Genomic DNA, 23,786 nt, shown 5'->3' with positions numbered 1-23,786 from the left:
CCGCGGAGCTCCCGGAGCTGGTTAGAGCCTAGCTAGACAGAGGCGCGAGGCCAGAGCGACGATCCCGTGGGAGCCGTGAGGTGGGGACCGAGCTCTTTCTCCGCGGATCCGGGTGGAGGTGGCGCCAGAGGTGCTGCAAATGCGGACCCACTTCCCTGTTTTTCTTTCTCTTCATTCTCTTAACCCGCTTTACTCTCTTCATCTGTTCTCTTTTAAAGTCAATTAAGAATATTTCTTTTCATTACATTATTTGTAATTTGCGGTAGAAAAATGAAAATCAGTCAAGCTTTATTCTTTCTAAAGTCAGTTTTTAAATGTCGTTATTTTACGTCCACAGGGGTGCTTTTAGTGTGTGTTTTAGCGTATTTCATTATTCCCTCACCCTCAAGATAAGGGTTTTATTTCAGTCTTAGGAAAATATCCACATTTCCTGATTTTCTGAATAAGGACTTCTGGTAAACCCTCACACAGCCCATGAGGTACACTACCTTATTGGAAGAATTTAGCCATACAGTCATCAATCACTAGCTTACTTTGACCTTTCGGGCAGCTTGTTACACTGCCAAGTACACCAATTTGGAAACCTGGTTCTTTCAGGGACTTCCTAATACACTTGGGCAAATCCTGTCTTTAAATCTGATTCCACTGCCTCCTGCTCCATTTTACCCCTTACCTGACAAGGCACCCCATACTAATTAGGGGTAGATACTGAATTAATTGAGGCAAACACAGGTTCCAGTTACCGAACCTTGGGCAAGAATGGAAAAACCCTACCCCATTTGGTTTTCAGATTCTTGGGAAGTGCTAATAACCTACTATCCTAGGTGAACCCTCCTCCAGATCCAGCATTTCTGTTTCTCTTCCCACAAAACATGAAAGTAGCTCCTGCTTTTTATTTCAATGACTCTCAAGTATCTTAACCTCACTTCCATCTCGTAAGACCCACTTTTTTTTTCACTAATCTAATTTAAAAGCTATTGTGTTGTCAGAAAAGTCATTCCGTAGTTTGTCTATGTTTTTCAAAGGTCATTTATTTATATAAAAAACAAAGATCAACCCATGAAATATTGCCCATTTTGTTTGATAACCTTTTGCCATCAGTCAGTGAGCTTCATAATTCCTCGTTCATAGAAGGACCTGTCTTTATTGGCAAAAAACTGAACAAGGTGCTGATTTACAGCCTCATCTGAATTGAACATTATACCATGCAAGGAGTTTTGAAGAGAGCAAAACAAGTGGAAGTCTGACCTCGCAAGGTCAGGCGAATATGGTGGGTGTGGCAACACATCCCATCCAAGCTCCAGTAATTTTGATGGGTGATCAAACTTGTGTGTGGTCTTGCATTGTCGTGATGGAACACGGCTCCTTTACAATTAACAAGCTCTGGACGTTTCTGGATGATGGATTCGTTCAAACTGTCCAATTGCCGGCAGTACACATTCGAATTGATTGTTTGGTTCCTTGGTAGGAGCTTGAAAAACATGACACCTTTAAAATCCCATCACACTGAGAGCATAAACTTCATCTGATGAATGTCTGCTTTTGATGTCATTTGAGGCGAATCATCACGTCGGGACCAAGTGGATTGTAAACAATCCACTTCTCATCACCAGTGATCAGTCGCTTCAAAAAAGGATCATTTTCCTCGCGTTTAATGAGCATATTGCAGATGTTTATAAGTGCCATCAGATGAACTTCTTTGAGTTCATGCGGAACCCAAATATTGAGCTTGCTTACATATCCCAGCTTCTTCAGGTGGTTGTGAATGCTTGAATGATGAATGTCTGATGTTTCAGCAATCTCTTGTGTCGTGTAACCTGGGTTTGACTCCATCAATGCCTTTATTTTGTCGACATCAACTTCGGTGGGCCTCCCTGGCCAAGGAGCGTCATTGAGATCAAAATCACCAGCATGGAATTTTGTGAACCATCATTGGCACTGATGTTCTTGTAGAGCATTGTCACCGTAAACTTGATGCAACTTTCCACAAGCTTGATGTGCGTTCTTCCCTTTATGGAAGTAAAACAGTAAAATATGGCAAAAATGCAGTTTGGTCTTCCATCTTCAACTTGTTGTAAAATCTCCAAAACTCAACCAAATCGCTCAATTTTTTTTTAGAATGAAGCTACAACTGTCAACTGTCAAATGACATAGCAATAACATACATGCAAATGACTAGAGTACTTCCAAAAATGAACTAACGCCATCTGTTGCAAACATGCGTCATGACTTTTCCGACAACCCAATATAAAGCCCTCCCCAACAATTCTTCTTTTTTTGCCTTAAATACATTTTCTCAAAATCAGTTCTCAGTAGAAATGAAAAATGACTTGTGTTTTGGTGATGTGTTTTTCACCAAGCACACTAAACAGCCAAAAAAATTAGATTGTAAGATTAGGGAAATAAGGCTGTTGTTAGTCTAGATAAGAATTTGGCAGATCAAACCCCATGGATTTGTTTTAGAAGATTCTAAAAAGCAGCTTTCTATGCTAATGACTCATGTCCAAGGACTCCGAGTACTGAATAACCAAGCAAGTTACTGAAATGACCCCGAGTGGGCCTTACTACATACAGATTCACCAAATGTGAACATGAATTTCACTGGATAATTTTTGTGATGTGTAGGACAATAAGACTTTTTAAAATTTTTTTTATTATTAGTTTCAGGTGCACAGAACAATGCAATAGTTATCCTTTTCACCCCTCACAAAGTAACAACCCCCCTCCCCCCATCCACTGCCCTCCCACCCCCAATATCATACTTATCTGTTACAATTCCATTGACTCCATTCCCACACTCTACTCCACGTCCCATGACTATATGTATATATAATTATAGTTGACATACAATATTATTCAACATCAGCTTCAGAAATACAGTGCAGTGGTCAGGCCTCTACACTGACTATGAAGTGGTCTGCCTAACAAGACATGAGTCCATCTGGCCCCCTAAAAAATATTTACAACATTATTGATTATATTCCCCAGACTGTCTTTTCTATCCCTGAGGCCATATTGTAGTTACCAATTTGTATTGTCTCATCCCTTCCCCTTCTCCTTCATCCCCACCCCCTCCCAACTAGACTATTTCTGTTTACACTTCTCGAAAATAAGACTTTCTAAATTTAGTAAGCCTATTCTTCTATATCTAAGATCCTTGGTAGGTAAGGATCATTTTCTGAGATAATTTTTTTTTCCTTCTTAATTTGCAGTCTTATGTTTCCGTTTGCAGTGGTTTCAGAAGGTCTGGAAGTGTCTGCCATAATCACAGTCTGCTTCACAATTTCTAGTTTTGAAAGCATAATAGAGAACATATTACAGTCCGGGATTATGGGAAGGTAAACCAGGTCATCATAATGAACCACAGTAATTTACTATTTACTATTCACCTACTTTTGATGTCAAATTGTGCTATACACATTTAAGGTAGGGGGTAAAAAGGGTCAAGTTGAACCAATATTCTATAAAACCTTTTGACATAATTCCTGCCCTAGAGGAATTACAAACAAGACTAGATACAGTCACAGGAGACAGAGACCCATACAAGACAGTTTAGATTCAAGGGTTAGGTTGCTCATGGTAAATAGTAGCCACACTACACAGACAGGATGAGAGTAGGGATTGGCCAGCATAGTTTTGGACCTTGATTCCCCTCTCTTCCACCAGGGATATTTGCCTTTCAACTGGGGAAGCAAAAAGATTACTAAACTAAATAACCTAGTCAAGTTTTAACATCAGACATCTGGGGAAAGGTCCTCCAAACTTAGTATAGGTGGTGACCTCCTCCACAGGCAAGTAAGACTGTCCAGAAAACATTTCCCTTGGAATTTTGCAAGAGAGCCATTCCCACTAAAAGCTGTCAAGGGTCATTTATAATCACTAAGTATAAAGCAAGCAAGCTGCTTTATACTTACACCACAAAAACTGCCTTTTCCCCCTAGGACCTCTCTCTAGGACCTTGCTCAATCTATTGTTTACCTTTGGATTTTAAGTGCTGAATTCCAAGAAATTCATGAGGTTAGCCTGGAATAATCTGGACACCCACCTTAGGCTATGCAATAGGGTTTGGGAATAATGAAAACATATTTTGGATTTGCTTGGAGGTTATTTATTTTATTGCTCCAAAGCATACAACTCATGATATTCATTGGCATGTTACCATTTGTATGTTCTTGTCTATGTATTCAGACCCTTTCCCTGTGGGTTCTATCTCCCTAGGGAGACTGTAATAATAGTAATAACTCATATTGATCACCTACCATGTGCCAGGCACTAAGTTAATGCTTTTTCATGTATTTGTGTATTTAACTCACATCTCAGCTCAATGAGATGTTGCTATTATCCCCTTTTTATGAAAGAGAAAACCAAGGTATAGAGAAGTTAAATAACTCATCCAAAGTCACATCAGCTATTCAATTGCAGATCCGGGATTGAACCCAGTACTCTTAAAGACATCCACATACCACCAAGTCAAAGCAAAGATCTTTTCTTTCTCCACTTTGGTGGTTAGTGCAAGACTCTGAATCACTGAGATGCTAAGGAACTGTTGAGTCTCTAAATACACCACATAAAATACCATCTACCCACTTAAAACATAACAAGGCTATTTTCCCTATTGGCTTCAAAAGAATTGAACTTTTACAGGAACAAAAATTCTTAATATAGATGCTACTGTTTGCACTATACCGTATATACCGTATATAGTTGTATGAGTGCACAAACAAGCGCGAAAAAAGCGGGAAATGCAAGTAAAAAAAATCTACAACCACTATATAAGACACACCCAGTTTTTAGACCCCAAATTTTTTGAAAAAGGGTGCATCTTATATATGAGGAAGTACGGTATTTTGCTCCCACTGAACTTATAAGATACTTGGATCTAAGTCTTTGAACTAAGTATTAGTCATTTTGGTCTCCCCTTCTCCAACTTCTCCCTCTACCTACACATTGCCTGATAATGCTTCACATATAATAAGTACTCAATAAAATAGCAGATGAACTCCTTGACTGAAGAATGTGCTTGGAGTAAAGAAAATCTTTCCTTGTACTAGAAAAGCAACCTAAAGCTCCTGCCACATAGAAGGTGGGTTATTATTTTAAAAATCAAGTGCACTTTTGGAAATTCAAACAAATTTTGTCCCTTAGAGCCAATCACGTAGCAAAGGCAAAAGAGTCTGTTTAGGTTAGAGAATGCATACTAGCCCTGCCCAACCACTTTCCCACTGTCAGAAACTCTCATTCCTAAACACTAAAACTCATTGGCTTCAGTGAGCTTCTCTCAGTAGTTCAGCCAGGAGCTTAGAGATTTCCTGCAAAATATAGGAGATTGGTAAACGGAGAGGGGATTGCCTGTTTCCCACCTGAGAAAGAGGCTTCTTGTTAAGTGAGGTTGAACAAGCAGACAGATGGGTTCCCCTACTTGGCCTGCCCTGTTATTTTTTCAGTCTAGCTGGGAGCAGCAGCATAATTCCAAAGTGCTGGTCTAGTGCTGAGCGTGTTGCTTGTGGCCCAGAGTAAGTTTGTCAGTCTTACGTGTAAAAGCAAAAAGATTCATGGGATTAAAGTCTTGAGTTTTGAATCTATATAGAGTGGTTCTTGAGGAGGCATCAGTTAAACCTGAGGAAGTTAACTGTACAGATTTTTCAAGGAAAGGGATAGTCAGGCATCATTGAAAGGGATTACATACATTTAAATTTATTTTACATTAAGTAAAATTATGGGACCTATATATTAAACTAGAATATAATTTCTATCTTTGGCTGAAAACTGAAGCTTGCAGTGTTATTTCCCACTTATTTTTTTTTTTACAAATCCTCGAAGTACTTTGTAATGAATACAATCAAAAGCAAGATTAAGAAAAAAATTCTGAAACATAGGTAAAATACCATATCTATTATAATACGTGGCTCACTGTTCTACTCATCACCTGCCTGGCAAATTCACTGGCTAAAAGACAATCAGTTGCATTCATGAGCAGATATTTTGAAAAATTTTCTCCTGGTGAGTTTCTCACCTTAAGTAGTGTCCAGGGACCACCTCCAGGGCCTAAAATATTCATTAAAAAGCCTGAGATCCAAGCATAGCAACTCCAGAGGGCTCATTAGGATCCTAATGATGGCATGGCTGCTTGCGTCGCAGGGAAGGGATAAAAGGCAACATCGTGGGGCCAGATTTATTTCGTTCGTCACCACAGGGAGTCATGTCTGGAGACAGTACCTCAGAACTAGTACTTTGTACTACCTTTGGCCCATCTTCCTGCTTAATGAGCTGGAACCATCCTGCAAATGGCTGACTTGAAACACTCATCCAGAATGCCTATAGTCAGAATTTTAATACTAGAAGCTCAACACTAACTGGAATTCAAATTTGGAAAAGCATTGTGTGTCAAATCAGTCTATGACTGGGTGTGTGTGTGTGTGTGTGTATTAAGTCTGGTTCATAGAGTATAATTTACATAAGAGTAAAACTCAACTTTTTTATTGTGACAAACACATACAGTCAGGTAACCACCACCACAATCAAGATATAAAACATTTCCATCACCTAGAAAAAATGCCCCTTTGTAGTCAGTCTTCTCCCCACGCCCAGCCCCTGGCAACCACCCATCTTTTTTCTGTCCCAATAATTATACCTTTTCCAGATTGTCATACAAACATAATCACACAGTATGTAGCCATTCGAGTCTGGTTTCTTTTACTTAATAGAATGTACTTGAGATTAATCCATGTTGTTGCATGTACCACTAGTTTGTTTCTTTTTTTAGACAGTTAACATTCCATTGTTTGGACGTACCAGTTTATCTATTCAGCCGTTGATGGACATTTAGGGTTTTTTCCCCACTCTTTGGCTATCATTAGTAATGCCGCTATAAACATTCATGTACAAGTTTTGTGTGGACATATGTTTTCTTTTCTTTTGGGTAAATAAGTACTTAGGAACAAGATTGCTGAGTTATATGGTAAGTGAGTATTTAGTTTTATAAGAAACTAAATTGTTTTCTAAAGTGACTGTAACATTTTGCATTCCCACTAGCAATGCATGAGACTTCGATTGTTCTACATCCTTGTCAGGACTTGATATTGTCGTGTTTGTTTGTTTGTTCTTTTTGCCATGTAATTGGCGTTTAGGAATATCTCATTAGGGTTTTATTTTTCATTTCCTTAATTACTAATGTAATGTGCTTATTTGTCAACTATATATCATCTTAGGTGAAGTGTCTGTTCAAATATTTTGACAATTTTTAAGTGGATTTTTTGATGGTTGAATTATGAGAGTTCTTCATGTATTGTGGATACTAGTCCTTTATCAAATATGACACTTGGCTTTAAGAGTTGTAACTTATCACAGGCAGCGGCCATCATAATAGCACATAGGAAAATGATTCCTTCTCTGACCATGAAGAAAATTCTGTCACAGCCAAGTGTCCCTCAAGAGGCTAGCTAACAGCTGGTATCAAAACTACCAACATTTTTACATATATGAATTTTCCTGAAACCAGCATCACTGCAAACAGAAAACATTTCTTTGTAAAAAAATGACCAATTTCACAGTGAAAGATGATAAAAGTATGAGCTTAAAATACATGAATGTATCACCTTAAAGGAATGCTTTAAAATGGAAAAAGCTTTAGCAAATAATGTGGAAAGTTAGCTAAGCCATAATGGTCATACAGCATAGCTAGGTATTTTGTTTAGACTGGACCATGATCTGAATATAAGAAAATCCGAATCACTTACCAAGAAACTCCTGTTAGATTCCACAATTTAGGGAGTTTAGCAGGAACAGGTATTGCATATATGCATATTAATGGCCTCTCATAACTTTTTGCCATGAGCTTTAGTCAGGATACCCAGGTCTATAATTCCTATAAATTTCAGGCCTGTTTCTAGAAATCGTTACCTGGTTCTCAAATTTTAATGCACCTAAGAATCTCCGTCAGAGCTTTTTTAAACTTCTGTTTCCTAGCCTCTAACCTCCAAGATACCAATTTAGTGAGTTTAAGATAGTGTCTACATGTGTATAAGGGTACCAGGTGATTCTGTTGGGGTGTTCTACACATTACAGAAAGACTGGCCTAATTCTTCCTGTACGTTTGATTTAGAAAACTTAGAGGACTGAGCTGTAGAACTGTGGTATCTAAATATAGTGTTGTATGGTGCTTAACCTTAAACTTGCCCTTCTAAAAGGTAAACCAAAAAAGACCAGATATTCATAGTTCCTGCTAGCCACACCAGCTACTGTGGTCTACTTTATTAATTGAAAATAGCTTATGCTTACAAATTGCTTACTATTTTTAAGATACTGTTGCTAAGCACTTTATTGTTTGTTTTGTTTTGTTTTTAAAATAACCCTTTGAGGCAGATAGGTCATACATTGATCCCCGTTTTAAGATGATGAAATGGAAGCTTAGAGAGTTTAAGTAATTCACCCAAAATTACAGAACACAATTAAATAAATGTATCACAAACCTCAAGAAGAAAAAGTTATATGCAAAGTAGTTATATACCTACTTAAACTGAACCTTTATGTATTAGTTATCTATTGCAGCATAACAAATGACCCCCAAAATATTATTTAATGTTGTAAATATTTTCCTGGTCAATAATCTCCTGGTAAATAGGTGGATCAACTGGAGTCAGAGAGACAGAGTCTGGATAAGTAACAGTGCATATTCAAAGATATATTAAAAATAATGTCTCCAGACTGTTTCATAGTAAAATCTTCCAGTTATAAGATAAATAAGTTCTGGGGATGTAATGTACAACATAATGACTATAGTTAACAATATTATATTGTATATTTGAAAGTTACTAAGAGAGTAGACCTGAAAAGTTCTCATCGCAAGGAAATATTTTGTTAGTTGCACGTTAAATAATAAATCTTATTAAAAAGTAAACTTAGATAAAATTAGGTCTTCCCTTATTCTAGGAAGTATTGTATTTGTACCCCAACACACAAACCAGCAAATATTGTTCATTTTATTGCTGGGCCCTTAAGCTTGCTTCACCTGACACCAGCCTGCTGAGGAGAGTTAACCACATAACAGATGCCAACAGGAACAAATGGTCATCACCTTGGAACCTGCTCTTATCTACACCTAACCGGCACTGGCTTGAATCTCATTTCTGTCAACGTGAAAAGCTTTGGTTCTGAAAATACTATCTCTATTCTGTATTAAACTTTTTGAGTTCTTTTTGGAATAGGCCCAATATCTCAGCTCACACTGGTTATCAGTTATTCTTTGCCACCTGGGATTGTTAGGGTTGATTTTGCTTACCTGAGATTTAATATTATTTTTTTGTGTATAAAACATTCAGAGTTTGACTACTGGAAACTAGGAGGGGTAGGGGCTGGGCAGAGCCAAAGAAAAAGCAACTATGACAACACCAGCACTTGAGGCTTCAAGAGGGAGACAAGCTAAAAGAGGTATAGTTTTTCTTATGGAAGAATATCCAGTTATTTCATGGTGGCATTTGCGCCTCCAAAAAGCACAGATGGTCCCCAAATGCAGACAATAATGAGAGCCTGGACACCCCTAAACCATAAGCTTTTGAATGAAGAGCTCTGCTTGGAAAATGGTTTGACCAATGGGCAGGCTCTCAAAGGAGAAGACTCCTGTTTGAATGCTGCTCCCTGTCTCAGCAAAAGTTCTGCTTTTGAAAGCTTCAGGAAAAAATTCTAGCAGAAACTCTGGATTTTACTACCAAGCTTCCAGGGGTGTGATCCTTATACATCTTTTCTTTCCTGGACCCCTGAAGCCGTTGTCTTTGTGCACAGGTGCGCTGGCATTGGAAAAACTTCACTGAGCTGGATCAGCCCCAGATACTCAAATGTTTACAGTTTAACTGGCACATCAATTTTTCTCCAACTCACTTTAAGCAGGAACTATGGAAGAAGCACTACATTCAAATGGGGAAAGAACTTCATGTTACCAAGCCTAAGCCACCTCCCAAAGATGGGTTTGTGCTTGCTGATGTTCAACCAGTCACAGGCAACTTTCCAGAGGGAAAGCAGTCTCCTTCATCAGTTTTCCTTCCTCTCTAAGAAAGAAGAATCAGCCAAGGGAGGAGGAACTCCCACCCTGGCAATCCTCTGACAAGCAAGCATCCAACTGATATCATTCACTTCAATTACCTGGACGACTGTGACCCCATCAAAACAACCTGGCAAGGAAGAAGGAGAAGACATGAAATGACCCCAGATTCCAGCTGACAGTCACATGATAAGAAAAATAAATTGCAGGACAGATGTAAGCTAAGAGAAGCACAGTCACTGGTACCCTTAAGTGCAGACCCCGGTTTCCCTCAATAAGTTCCATCTCATCTCGCCTGGCCCCATCCAATAGTGGGGCTCCCCACCACTGAGGCAACAATAAAAGTTCTGCAGCATCTTCAGAGACACTCTTGGCTTCAGTCGTTACCCATCCAGGCTCCAGAGCTGAAGCTGATTTAAAAATGTGAAAAGATTTTCTAGAAATGACAAGATACTCTGCACATTAGCGAACTGGATGTTACTTGGCTCCTATATTACAAACTGTCAGTTTAGGTACCTTATTGTGAAAGTGAATTCTACAGTATTTCAGCAACAGGTATTCATGGCATAAATGGTGACATATTTATAAACTTAGATAGAAATGTGATGATAGATACCATGGAGATGATAAAGGGACGTTTGATAGCACCACTGGTGATATTGGCATATGAGATAGGGTCCCAGAAGGATACAGACAGAATACTCCCAAGGCTGCTTGACCAGTTTATTGATGGGTCTATTTACCATGGTATCTTAATTTGCTAGGTCTTCCATAACAAAGTACCACTGTCTTAGTCCATCCGAGCCGCTATAACAAAAATACCATAGATGGGTGGCTTATAAATAACAGACTTTATTCTCACAGTTCTGGAGATTATACATTTCCAAATGAGGAATTATGGTTGATACTCAAGCAATGGATGGGCTTTAAAGAGTTATTCGAAAACAAAAAAATGTTACTTAGCTGCAAAAATGTTAGTCATACATTCTAAACTATACCGCCTACTCATGTAACTATTTCAAGGCCCCAGAAGTTACCATTCTAGGATACTTACATACCTAAGTAAAGCAGAGTGATAGACAAAAAGAAATATTCAGAGTGGTCTAGGAAGTATCTATTTTCATTTTTAAATATCATCATCAAAAGGAATGAATACCAATGCTGTTTTAATGACATGCCAACATTTTTCAGTCATTCATTGCAGTTGCCTCCTGGTTCATTTAGCAAGCAGCATTTATGAACTATCATAGTAACATACAAAAACCAGTTATATTTCTATATGCTAACGATGAAATATTTTAAAAAGAAATAAATAAAGGAAGGCTGTTACTGCCTATGAAGGAATGGGCAGACCTTTATGTGACTCCAGCCGGCAAAAACAAAACAAAACAAAATGGTAGAGGTAGGTTTAGATTCTCATCTACGAAGCATTTTCTAATACACATAAGTGTCCTATGTGAGAAGGGGTTCCTTAAGAAGAGTTAACAGAAGGGTCCCAGCTGACAGGTGATGGCACTGTCAGAAATTTTGTTGTGTAGGTTCCTACATAGGAACAAAGGATGTTTCCTTAGGGACATCCAAAGTCATTCTCTCCCCAGCCCCACTCTTACCCCATTAAACAGTATCTCGATGGCAACTCAGAGTGGACCCTGCTGAGCTATTAGTGTAAATGGATTTAGAGTTGTTCTCTCTACATCAAACTTCAAGCTATTGGAGTTCAGAATTTCTGACCGTGCTGAACGCTGAGCAGTGAGATGACAGCTAACCCCCTAGTGGGACAAGGATTTTCACCATGATATTATTTACCTCTGCACTAGCTTCTAGACTTTTCAATGTACTTCACATAACCTTTTTTTGTTTGAGATCAACACTGAGTAGATGGCAGGAATGACCTCCCTCTTCTGTACATATGAGGACACTCAGGTTTATTGTCATTAAGTGATTCACTCCGAGTCACACAGCTGATAACCAGTCAGGCAGGGACTTAGAATGGGATTCGGTCCATGTTCTAAGAGAAATGTCACAGGAAAATTGAACTGCAGGTATATAGATCCTGCTGGGCAGTGACCAGAGGAGTTTTTGGTAAATGTCAAAGCTAATTAGAGCAAACAAACCAGTGAAGGAGAGACTAGTCTTGATGTGTATTCCCAGAATAGTTTTCCACCTGCCTCTTCTGAACCAAGCTTACTAAGTGAAGAAACAAGTGTGTGGTTGCTTGTTTTGTGGTTCAAAATTGGACAGTTGGACAGTTTCCTTTCCTGGGAAAAGAAAATTCTCTCCAAAGGGAGATAGGAGGCAGTGAGGAGGAAGCAAGGTTTTTCCCAAACTGTGGGGTGCAAGAGAGAAATTGGTGATAATAACAAAGAAATTGGGGGTTCAAAAACATATATTCCTTATGGCAAGCTTAATTCTTTTCTCTTAAAACTAGCTGGTGCTTTTGGGAAAATTCTTATAAGGATTGTGGGGAAAGGCAGACTCTGGCTGTGTTTCTAGTTAGGCTATCCTGAACAGTACTGGCCCCGTTCATACAGGGTGAGCATATCTTTTCCAGGGGAGTGTGTCCTGCAGGCTGAGGGAGGATGGACTGGAAGCACAGGGGAAGTGGAATAGAAAAAGTCAATGGCACAGCCACCTTTTTCAAATAGACTTTTGGCTCATACCTGTACTGGTCAGCAGACCTGGGTTGAAACATGCCCTCAAACCCAAGGTAGGCAACTACTCTTTTCATTTCCAAGTGATCTGTGGTCCCACAGTAACCGAGCAGCTCAGGTGTCCAGTGAGCCACATGAAAGCTGTGTCATTTCATATTCACACTGGCATTTCTTGCTTAACAGTTAGCTCAGACCCATTTCATCAGAGAGTTGATTGCTCTAGAGACACCCGGCTGCCTGTGGGGGAGGAGCGACAGAGAAACATGAATCTAGTGCTTCCTTCATTTATCCTTTGCCTTCAAGCTTGAGCCTTCTCTAATTTCCACAGGGAGGTAGAAATTTCTTGTATAGAAAACATGGGCTTTGGAGCCAAACAGACCACCTTGAATCCTGTTTCTGTCACTTATAAGCTGTGTGGTCATGGGCACATGATATCCCCTCTGAGTCTCAGTTTCCCCATATATAAAATGGGAACAATACTAGTCTCATCCCATGGAGTTTCTGTGAGAATTGAATGAGATTGTGTATGTAAGTACCTAACACAAGGCCAGCTTCACAGTACTTGCACAACAAACGTTAGTTCCTTTGCCCCAAACTTGTATTCCTAGCTCTTTGCTAGTCTCCAACTATGTCAGTCACGTGGGCAGAGTCATATTCACTGGGGGAGTGAACCTACCAAGTGCGTCTTTCCCCTTATGGAAACTTGCAGGCTCATAGTGAGACAGGGCCCTCTGAGTTGTACCACCCAGGAATGAGAGAGCTTGTACTGAACAATCCACCATACTGTTTCACCTGACTTCCTTGTGTCACAGGGCACACATCAAAGACAAATGGCCAAGGTGGGGAGCAACATCTGTAGCCAGGGGTGGGATGAAATGTGTGGCTAGAAGGATTTATAAATTTGTCTTTGAGTGTGGAGCAAGGCACAAGCTGACTGGCCCACTCAGGGTCAAGGCTGGGGCTCTGAAGAAAGGTTGCCCCTTATAGAGTTTAGGGAACTCCCTGTCATGACCCAAAGACTTCCTTTTCTGGGTCTTTATTTCATTTAAACACTCAGCAAGCCCATGCCATCTGTCTTAGTTTCCTGTGGTTGCTTCAATAAATGACCATAAATTGAGAGTTTTAAAGCACCAGAAGTTTTATGCTCACAGTTCTGGAGGCCAGAAGTCTGAAACCAAGATATCAGTAGGGCCGTGCTCCCCCTGGAGCCTATAGGGGAGAATCCTTCCTCGCCTCTTTCAGCTTCTGGGGGTTGCTGCGTTCTTTGTCTTCCTTGGCTTGTAGCCTCATCACTCCAATCTCTGTCTTCACATCACCTTCCCCTCTTGTCTGTTTCAGTCTCCCTCTGTTTCAGGTATAAAATACTTGTCATTGAATTTAGGGCTCACCTGGATAATCTAGGATGATCTGTTTATCTCAAGATCTTTAACTTAATTACATATGCAAAGACCCTTTTTCCAAATAAGGTAATAGTCCAAATTCCAAGGATTAGGTTCCAGAGATTAGGACAGGGACATACATTTGGTGGTGGGGGTGGGGGTGGGTGGGGACAGCATGCAACCGGCTACACCACCTCAACCCTTTTAGAGAGCTGATCAACTAATTTATGACAATGTGAGTCCAGGTAGTACTCCTTCCAGGGGTATTTACATAATAAATATCACACAGACAAAAAGAAAAGGGCAATGATTAATTCAAAAGGAAAAATAATCCTAATAGTGGCACTTCAGGCACTACCAAGGAACTGTTTCTTTACAATATTTTCTTCCCAGAAAGCTCCCCCCAAAGACTCCCCCACTCCCACTTACTGTATAGTTTTGTGTCATATGCTCATTCCTCAACTAATCTCAGGCAAAGGGGATGCATGATACATTCCATGATTGGCTTAGAGCCTCAGTCTGATCAGGAATTCACTCTCCAGGCTGGGGGAGCAGGGATGACCCAGCTGCTGAGAAACAGATAACCTCCCATCAACAGCAGAACAATACAATCCGAACCATGCACACTGCTCAGCCACATGCAACATAACTAGTTGGGGGCATTTGGCTTGAAAGATGTAAAAAAGCATTTGTCACTTCTGCGTGTGCTCTCCTGATACTTCTGAAATGCAAGAGGCTATGGGAGAAGGCATTTGAATGAACTGCAACTGGACCTTTTTTTTTTCAATATTCTTTCAAATGACACCTAACTTCTCATAAGTCAAATAGCTAAACATATCCACGCACTATTTGAAAAATACTAAGGACTCACAGCACCAGGAAAAACATTCTTTTCAGAGCTTAGAATGTCTCCTTAGAAGAATGATTGGTTACTTAGATATGGTTGAAAATGGGTTGGCAAGAAGTTAGAGGAAGAAAGATTAAGGTATCTGCATTTAAATCAGCCCGATTTCGGGAAATTAGCCATATCTGTCAACCTGATTTTGGACCTATGACCTACAGGTAAAGGGTAATCCTTCTCCCTTCAGAGGAAATGTCAAAAATGCCAGTTTTCACAGAGCAGCCCCTGCCAGATTTAGAAAAAAAAAATTACAGGATGCCAAGCTATATTTAAATTTCAGATCAACAATGAATAATTTTTAATGAATTATATCCCATGCAATATTTGCAGTGTTATTGTGCTACATATTAATTCATTTTTTTACCTTAAATTCCAGTTTAACTGGATGTCCTATATATTATGTGGCAAGTCTACTGGGCCCAAATTAAATTTTATGGATTTCATACAATAGCAATCAAAGTCCCAGCAGGATTTTTTGTCGATATAGGCAAGCTGATTCTAAAATATAATGGAAAGGCAAAGGACCTAGAATAGCCAAAATAATTTTGAAAAAGAAAAACAAAGAGGACTCACACTTCTCGATTTTAAAACTTAATTTAATGCTAAGTAACTAGGACTATGTGATATTGGTGAAAATTTAGACACAAAGATCAGTGTAACAAAATAAAGGAGTCCAGAAATAGGTCTTCACAAATATGATCAATTGGTTTTTTAAGATAGATTGTTTTACTAATATAAAGTTCACATAACATAAAATTCTCCATTTTAATAACTTTAAAGTATATAATTCATGATCAACTGATTTTTGACAATGGAATGAAGGCAATTCAGTGAATAAAGGATAGTTCTTTTAACAAATGAAACAGCTAGATATTCCATATGCAAAAAATAAACCTCAACCTACACATAAGGGTATAATTTATAGAAAAATAACCTAAAATGGATCATAGATCTAAATGTAAAACCAAAAAGTAGTATAACTTTTTATTTAAAAAAAATCATAGGAGAAAAAGATTGTGAGCTTGAGTTAGACAAAGAGTTCTTAGATGTGACAAAAAAAGACACATAAAAGAAAAAAATGACAAATTGGACTTCATCAAAACTAAAATTTTCTGAAAAAGGCATTGTTAAGAGAATTAAAAGGTAAGCTAAAAACTGGGAGCAAATATTAATAAATCACATATCTATCAAAGGACTTGTATCCAGAATATGTAATAAACTTCAAAACTTAACAGTAGGGGGCGACCAGTTAGCTCAGGTGTTTAGAACATGGGTTCATAACGCCAGGGTTGCCAGTTCGATTCCCACATGGGCCACTGAGCTGTGCCCTGCACAACTAGATTGAAGACAACTACTTGACTAGGAGCTGATAGGTCCTGGAAAAACATACTGTTCCCCAATAAAATTTAAAAAAACAAACCAGGGGGCCGGCTGAGTGGCTCAGTTGGTTAAGAGCTCGCTCAAGAGTTTGAGCTCTGAGCAACAGCGGTTCTAGTCAGCCCGAGCTGAGTAGCCGTGAGCTGCCAACAGGTGGCGGGATGGCTCAGCTAAAAAAAATAAATAAATAAATAAATAAATAAATAAATAAACAAACCAAAAAACAACAGTAGGAGAACAACAACCTCATTTAAAAAAAAATAGGCAAAATATTTAAATAAACATGTCACCAAAGAAGATATAGGGATGGCTGATAAGTACATGAAAAGATGCACATCATTAGTCGTTATGAAAATGCAAATTAAAATCACAATGAAATACCACTATAAACCTATTATTGTAGAATGACTAAAGTTAAAACAACAACAATTCTAACTAAAAATACCAAGAGCTACTGAGGATGTAGAACAACCCGAACTCCTGTACATTGATGGTGGGGATTCAAAATGGTACAGGTACTCTGAAAACAACTGGGCAGTTTATTATAAAGTTAAGTGTATATTTACTATTTAATCCAGCAATCCCACTCCTAGATATTTACTCTTAACAAATGAAAATTCATGTTCACACAAAAACCTATACATGAATGTTTACGGCAGCTTTATTCATAATCACCACAAACTGGAGACACCCTACATGCCCTTCAAGACTGAATGGCTAAGTAAAACAAAGTACGTCTATTCCATGAATCACTACTCAGAGATACAAAGGAACAAACTATTGATACCCTCAATATGATGAAGCTCAAAAACATTTTGCTGAGTAAAAGTGACAAAAGGTGACATATGGTATGCTTTCATGTATATGACATTCTGAAAAAGGAAACACCATAGCGATAAAGAACTGATCAGTGGTTGCCAAAGGGTAGGCGTTGGCAGATTTTCACTATTAATGATCACACAAGGAAATTTTGGGGTGTGATGGAACTGTTCTGTATTCTGATTGGGGTGGTTTCTGGTGAGGCCAGAAAGTGAAAATATAGGGTTGTTGGGAAAGTCATGACGTATTTTGTGTTTTTCAAAGGTCATTTATTTATATAAAGAACAGAGATCAATCAATGATAAATTGCCCGTTTTGTTTGATAACCTTTTGCAGTGAGCTTCATAATTCCTCGTTCATAGAAGGACCTGTCTTTATTTGCGAAAAACTGAACAAGGTGCTGATTTACAGCCTCATCTGAATTGAACATTATACCATGCAAGGAGTTTTGAAGAGAGCAAAACAAGTGGAAGTCTGATGGCGCAAGGTCAGGCGAGTATGGTGGGTGTGGCAACACATCCCATCCAAGCTCCAGTAATTGTTGACAGGTGATCAAACTTGTGTGTGGTCTCGCATTGTCACGATGGAACACAACTCCTTTATGATTAACGAGCTCTGGGCGTTTCTGGATGATGGATTCATTCAAACTGTCCAATTGCCGACAGTATGCATTCGAATTGGTTGTTTGGTTCCTTGGTAGGAGCTCAAAAAACACGACACCTTTAAAATCCCATCACACTGAGAGCATAAACTTCATCTGATCAATGTCTGCTTTCGATGTCATTTGAGGCGAATCATCACGTCAGGACCAAGATCATTTGCCCACCTCATTGTTGTAAACAATCCATTTCTCATCGCCAGTTATCAGTCACTTCAAAAAAGGATCGTTTTCCTCATGTTTAATGAGGTTATCACAAATGTTTATAAGTGCCGTCAAATGAACTTCTTTGAGTTCATGCGGAACCCAAATATCGAGCTTGCTTATGTATACCAGCTTCTTCAGGTGGTTGTGAATGCTTGAATGATGAATGTTCAATGTTTCAGTAATCTCTCATGTCGTGTAATGTGGGTTTGACTCCATCAATGCCTTTATTTTGTCGTCATCAACTTTGGTGGGCCTCCCTGACGGAGGAGCATCATTGAGATCAAAATCACCAGCACAAATTTCGTGAACCATCGTTGGCACTGATGTTCTTGTAGAGCATTGTCACCATAAACTTTATGCAACTTTTCACAAGCTTGACGCGCATTCTTCCTTTTTTGGAAGTAAAACAGTAAAATATGGCAAAAATGCAGTTTGGTCTTCCATCTTCAACTTGTTGTAAAATCTCCAAAACTCAACCAAATTGCTCAATTTTTTTTTAGAATGAAGCTAGAACTGTCAACTGTCAAATGACATAGCAATAACGTAGATGCGAATGACTCAAGTACTTCCAAGAATGAACTAGCGCCATCTGTTGCAAAAATGCGTCATGACTTTTCCGACAACCCTATAACTTTATTAGGCCAAAAGAAGTATGAAGCAACCACATGAACATATTTTTCTCTTGGGAAATTATCTCTGATGCCAGTCTCTCACCTCAGGCCCACCCAGCCAGGTTTAATTTGGCCTCTGTTTTTCTTTAGGCAGTTTCTAAATTCAGAGTTTTCTGTGAGAGACAGAATAGAATCATTGTTACATGTGCAAGTTAAGATCAGTATGAATGAAAAGATATATATCCTATTTTATAGAGTGTGTGCTCAGCATGAGCCTGGCTTCTGTTGGATAGATCTAAGGCTATTATGAGATTTCTCCTAACTTTTTCAGGATGCCTGATATTGCAAAACAAACAAATGGTGGGCTCTGGCCCTAGATAGACCACTTGTGCCTGAGTCCAGGCTCTGCTATTTACTAGCAGTGAGACTCTGGGTATATGACTTAGCTTTTCTCTATCTCAGTTGCTTCATCTATAGAAAGCACCCTAATTGTTTGTACTACTAAGAGATTTAAAAAAAAATTTCACCTGCAATTGTAGGACACATAGTACTTTTTTTTCTTTTTTCTAGGACCCATCAGCTCCAATTCAAGTCGTTGTTTTCAATCTAATTGTGGAGGGCACAGCTCACTGGCCCAAGTGGAGATAGAACCAGTGACCTTGGTGTTATGAGCCCTAACTACCTGAGCCCAATTGGCCACCCGACATAGTACTTTTGTTTGTTTGTTTGTTTTGTTTTTATCATGCATTATAAAATGTTAAAACATGATTTTAAAAATGTGTCTTAGAATTGGGGAAATACAGTAATATTTATCTCATTGGGTTGTTTTGGCGATTAAAAGAATTGTTAAATGTTACTTCCTGGCACATAGTTCTCAGTCAATAGTTGTGAGCTTTTATTTTTGTTATTGTTAGTACTACTACTACTATTACTCTTTTTAAGAAATGAATATTGGAACTCGCATTGCAATACATTGTAAAATGCCCCTCCCATGGTACCCTGCCTTCTGCATACCTTCCCCACTTTGCTGTTGAATTTTCATGCTCTGGTGCAGGTGAAGGCAGAACGTGTGGAGGTCACCAGGGGGAAATGTGGGAAACACTTACCACCTCTCAGTTGCTCTTGCTGGAGAAAAGCCACAATGACACACTACATATTGTGTTGGCAAGGTCAATTCCTGCACTGGCACTGTTCTTGCGAGGTCAGTTCTTGAACTGTTCGCATCTCCTGGGAACACTGGTCCCCAGGAGAGGAGGGAGGCAGGGTGGGAGCTTGAACTAATAGAGCAGTGTGTCTGTGTGTGTCGATCCTGGGCTGAAGGCCAGGGGACAGGAGGCCTTATCCAGGGTGGCAAGCGCGTAAACCTGACCTACGGTTACGGGTATGTCACTTGCCAACCGTGGTGGAATGTTAGGCAAGTAGTTCAATGGCATTTCCATCTCAGTTTCTTCTGAGACAAAGAAAAAGAATTACTACTTTATAGTCACTGAGCAAATCCATATAAATTACGGCTCCAGTTGGGTTAACTGGCTGGAAAACTCAGCTGTGGTTGCAAGGGGAAGCTGGTTAGCCACACGATTTGTTTCCTTATTACTTATATTTTATTCACGTTCCTTGAATTTTTTCCTGCAGTCCTCCATCTTATTGTAGGAAGGAGTATAGGCGGGCACTCCAGACCTGGTCTCAGGGCCATTCTTAGTAGGGTGCTGGGCCCAGGACAAATCCCTTTGTGTGCTTGGATCCTTCATACCCAAATCCTGTTTTCCAGGAGCCACCTGGTTAAAAGGCTACTTTCGGGGAGCTATCACTGCTATAGCTAGAAAGGATTAAAAAATGAAATGTTCTTTAGGGAATGAGTACAGTATATAAAGGAATTTCCTGAGAACTACTCAGTGTCAGGTACTATACCTATCTGTAATACAAAACCCACTGTTATCCTATAAGGTAGTTGTTACAAACCCCTTGTTGTTACATTTGAAAAAACCAGGGCCCACTGAGAGGCAGGTAATTTGCGCAAGTTCCTAGAACTAAGTCCCTGAGTTTTCGAGCTGGATTCCACCCATTACTGTGCTGTGCTCAAGTGACAGGCACTGTACGCCAGCCAGCCCAATGGGATCACACAGGTAATGGAGGGATGATGTTCATCCTTTCTTCCTTCCTAAGTGGTTGTGCGTTTGGTGGCAAAAAAAGTTGAGAGAGCCCTCGGCTGATGGCCTCTGTGTTTTGTTTCGTTTTTCAGAAAAGGAACCAACTGATCTGCTGGAATGAGAGGAGCAACCTATGAGAGGGCCCCAACCCTCTCCCACTCCCAATACTTCTTATTCTGGGGCGACTTCTCCAGTAGGGTTCCTAGGCCGTTTCTCACAACCCTCATCTCAGTTTCAGGAACTGACCCACAGTCTAAATGAAGTGCATCCCAAGACCTCTAACATTCCTTTACCTTCAGCTTCTAGCTTCTCTAACACCTGGACTGCATCTCATTCATCTCTTTTTATCCTGATCCCAGCATGGATCTAACTGGTAAATGGATGGCCTGTTACTCTAATGCAGCGATTGGAACAGAATTCTTCCTTCACTTTGAGAAGCCTAGTTGTTTTATAAAAGGACAGCACAGTTTTTTCATGCAGCAGGTATGCATTTGTCTGACTGCATTTGCCAGTTGCTCGTAGTGGGCATGTGGATAAAGCCAATGGTCGCATGCCATGCAGTCTGCCCCTTGGCCTAAATTAATCCTAGTGTTTCCAGCCAGAGCCTAGGAAGCCAAAGCGGTTAGAACCGCGGGAGGAACAGGGCTGGGCGGGCCACTCCCGCCAGAGGGCGCTGTCGGCTCGCGGAGCCAGGAGCGGAGGCCGTGGCCGCGAGGTGCGGTCGCGATGCCCTCTCAGCAGCCTAGTGACTGCATCACCACAGTACCCGATTGCGGTGAAGTGCAGCGAGCCAACCAGCGCCAAAGCGCTCATATGAGCAAGGAAAGGAGACACTAACAAGATTCTTGACTCAAAGTGTCATCCTTGTGACAAACATTTATAGAGCACAAAGTTGTACCTTTTATGTCCAAGATACTGGAGAGTAAGTATCGAGATGAGTCACACTACATTTCCAAACTTAAAGACTTTTCAGAGATAGTGGCAGAATTAAAACAGGTACCAAATAAGTCGAGTGCTGTGCAGGCAGAGGTAAGAGCTGTAAGCAGAAATGAGGAGGAAGGGCAGGGAAAGCTCAGGGAGGAGGCCTTATAGCTTCTGCTAAGGGGATATGGACCGGGCCCTCAGAGGATTTGAGTCTTCAAGGAGAGAAGGATTTGCCACCCTGCATCACATATTGGTTGCAACAGATGTTGTGAGTTTAACCAGTCCTGGTTTTACATTTATTATACCTGCATGATTGTTATCTGTGACAAAAGGCACTATTCCCCGACCTGGAGCCCCACCTCCTTGATCCTGAAAGGTAAATTAGAAGTAGAAATGGATTAATCAGATGTCCAGAATGTGTTAGAGATATATAACCTAAGCTGAACAGTCAGATTAGTCATTTTGCTAATTGATAAGACGCACAGGGAGCCTGCAGAAACAGCTGTTAAACACTTGGTACAGGTATCATAAAACCATATGCTGAAAATATATCTATATAATAATTGGTGTTAGATATATTAGAAGATACAAAAAATAGAGAAATGGAGAAACAATGTCCTATTGTTTTAAAGACTCATACCACCCAAACTTTATCAATATCATAGTCCCCTGAGACTTATTATAAGTCTATAATATTGTATGACACTGAGGCTAGTTAAATTTGGAACCAATAAATTAAAACAAACCTGGACCTTGGACTTACAAGGAGTTAAAGTGTAATTGGAGTTATTACCAATTAGATCATATTGCGTTGGTTTCAGCATAATAATGTAGAAAAGTTAGTAAAACGAGGAAGTGAGAGAGTTCGTTTTAGACCTATCATTATTGTTATTTAACATTTTTTTCTTTGTGGCAAATCAGTTAACTTCCCTAGGTCTCAGTGTCCTCATTTAATGGGGGGAATTTAACAAATAATAAAGAATACAGACCAGGTGATTGCTCAACTTCTGCAGAGTGTAACAAACAGGTCTTACTGAGTTCAGTTGTGTCTACATGCCTCCTTATTGCTAACTTGGTTCTGAAATCGCCTGAAGGACCTGCAGATCCTGTGAGGTTGGACAAATTGAGGGAAGGGGAAAAGGAGCTTAGGTGGCTGTTAGTTCTGATAACAGGCAGGCTTCTCCGTGTCACCTGAAGTCTTCTGTGTGCTGTGGCCCAGGCCATTGACTGTGATCTCTGCGACCTCTAAATTACTACAGCACTTTCTGCCTGTGACATTTATCTGTCATATACTCTATGCTACCTTGAGCTATCTTTCTGCACCAGACATTTGAGGATAGGGTCTATGGCAGCCTTCAGTGCTACTCGCCAGATATTCCAGGCTCCTCACACCTGTCTGTGGATGGGAGAATTTCTCAGCCCCCTTGTGGATGGGGGAGGGAGGCCACGTGACTGGCTCTAGCCAACAACTAGGAGCAGAGGTAATGGTTAGCACTTCCTGTGGACTAATTAGTTGCCTGAGGAAGGCCCTCAGGAGGTTCTTCTGTTCTCTGCCAGTGACCAGCTATGTTCCAGAGCATGACTTTTCTGTGGGTCTGGATGCAGGAGTGAGAATGATGCAGCTGTGGAGCTCCCAGCCAACCCGCCATAGACTTATAGCACACTTGAGAACAAGCTTTGTTATTTTAAGACCTTGGGATTTGGGGACTGTTATTACAGCAGCATGTTCTGCAGCATGTTCTGGCCCATCCCGACTAATAAAGGGTCATTGTGTGTCATCATCTTTGTTTTCCCAGTGCTCCAAATGACATGGCGCTCAATACCAACTGCCAAATAAATAACTGACTGCATTGCTCTTCTTGTCTCCCTCGCTGGAGTAGGAATCACCCATAGATCTATTTGTTCTCCCTAGATAGAGTACCCTCCCCAGTATCCTGGACATAGCAGGTACTTGGTAAAGACCCACGGACTGATTTAAGTCCCAGGATTCAGCCCAACATCCAACATCAGAACCAAAGGAAATGTGGAATGCGATGTTTTTCTTCTATATGGTCCCTGCGAGAGTGGGGCTCAGGGTTA

General features: G+C 40.1%; 1 protein-coding gene, 1 long non-coding RNA gene and 1 pseudogene across 2 annotated transcripts in view; 2 read left to right on the top strand and 1 right to left on the bottom strand.

Moving 5' to 3' along the window:
- Nucleotides 1-22,081, bottom strand: part of SRBD1 (S1 RNA binding domain 1) — a 216,577-nt gene extending 194,496 nt beyond the window's left edge. Inside the window, exons 1-3 of the mRNA XM_019663551.1 lie at nucleotides 22,013-22,081; nucleotides 14,493-14,632; nucleotides 13,834-14,029 (exon numbers count right to left, since the gene is read on the bottom strand). The gene's annotated coding sequence lies outside the window, so the exon portion shown is untranslated. The remainder of the gene's footprint in view (nucleotides 1-13,833; nucleotides 14,030-14,492; nucleotides 14,633-22,012) is intronic.
- On the top strand, nucleotides 1-23,557 carry LOC109393874 (uncharacterized). The gene is made up of 2 exons (XR_002126343.1): nucleotides 1-80; nucleotides 20,876-23,557. It is a non-coding gene; the product is annotated as an uncharacterized LOC109393874 (long non-coding RNA).
- Nucleotides 9,422-10,559, top strand: LOC109393873 (F-box only protein 16 pseudogene; annotated as a pseudogene).
- Nucleotides 23,558-23,786: the final 229 nt, after the last annotated feature.

This window comes from Hipposideros armiger, unplaced genomic scaffold (genome assembly GCF_001890085.2).
Source record: "Hipposideros armiger isolate ML-2016 unplaced genomic scaffold, ASM189008v1 scaffold_395, whole genome shotgun sequence".
In the NCBI taxonomy this organism is placed as follows: Eukaryota; Metazoa; Chordata; class Mammalia; order Chiroptera; family Hipposideridae; genus Hipposideros; species Hipposideros armiger.
This window is presented reverse-complemented; position numbering and strand designations above follow the sequence as displayed.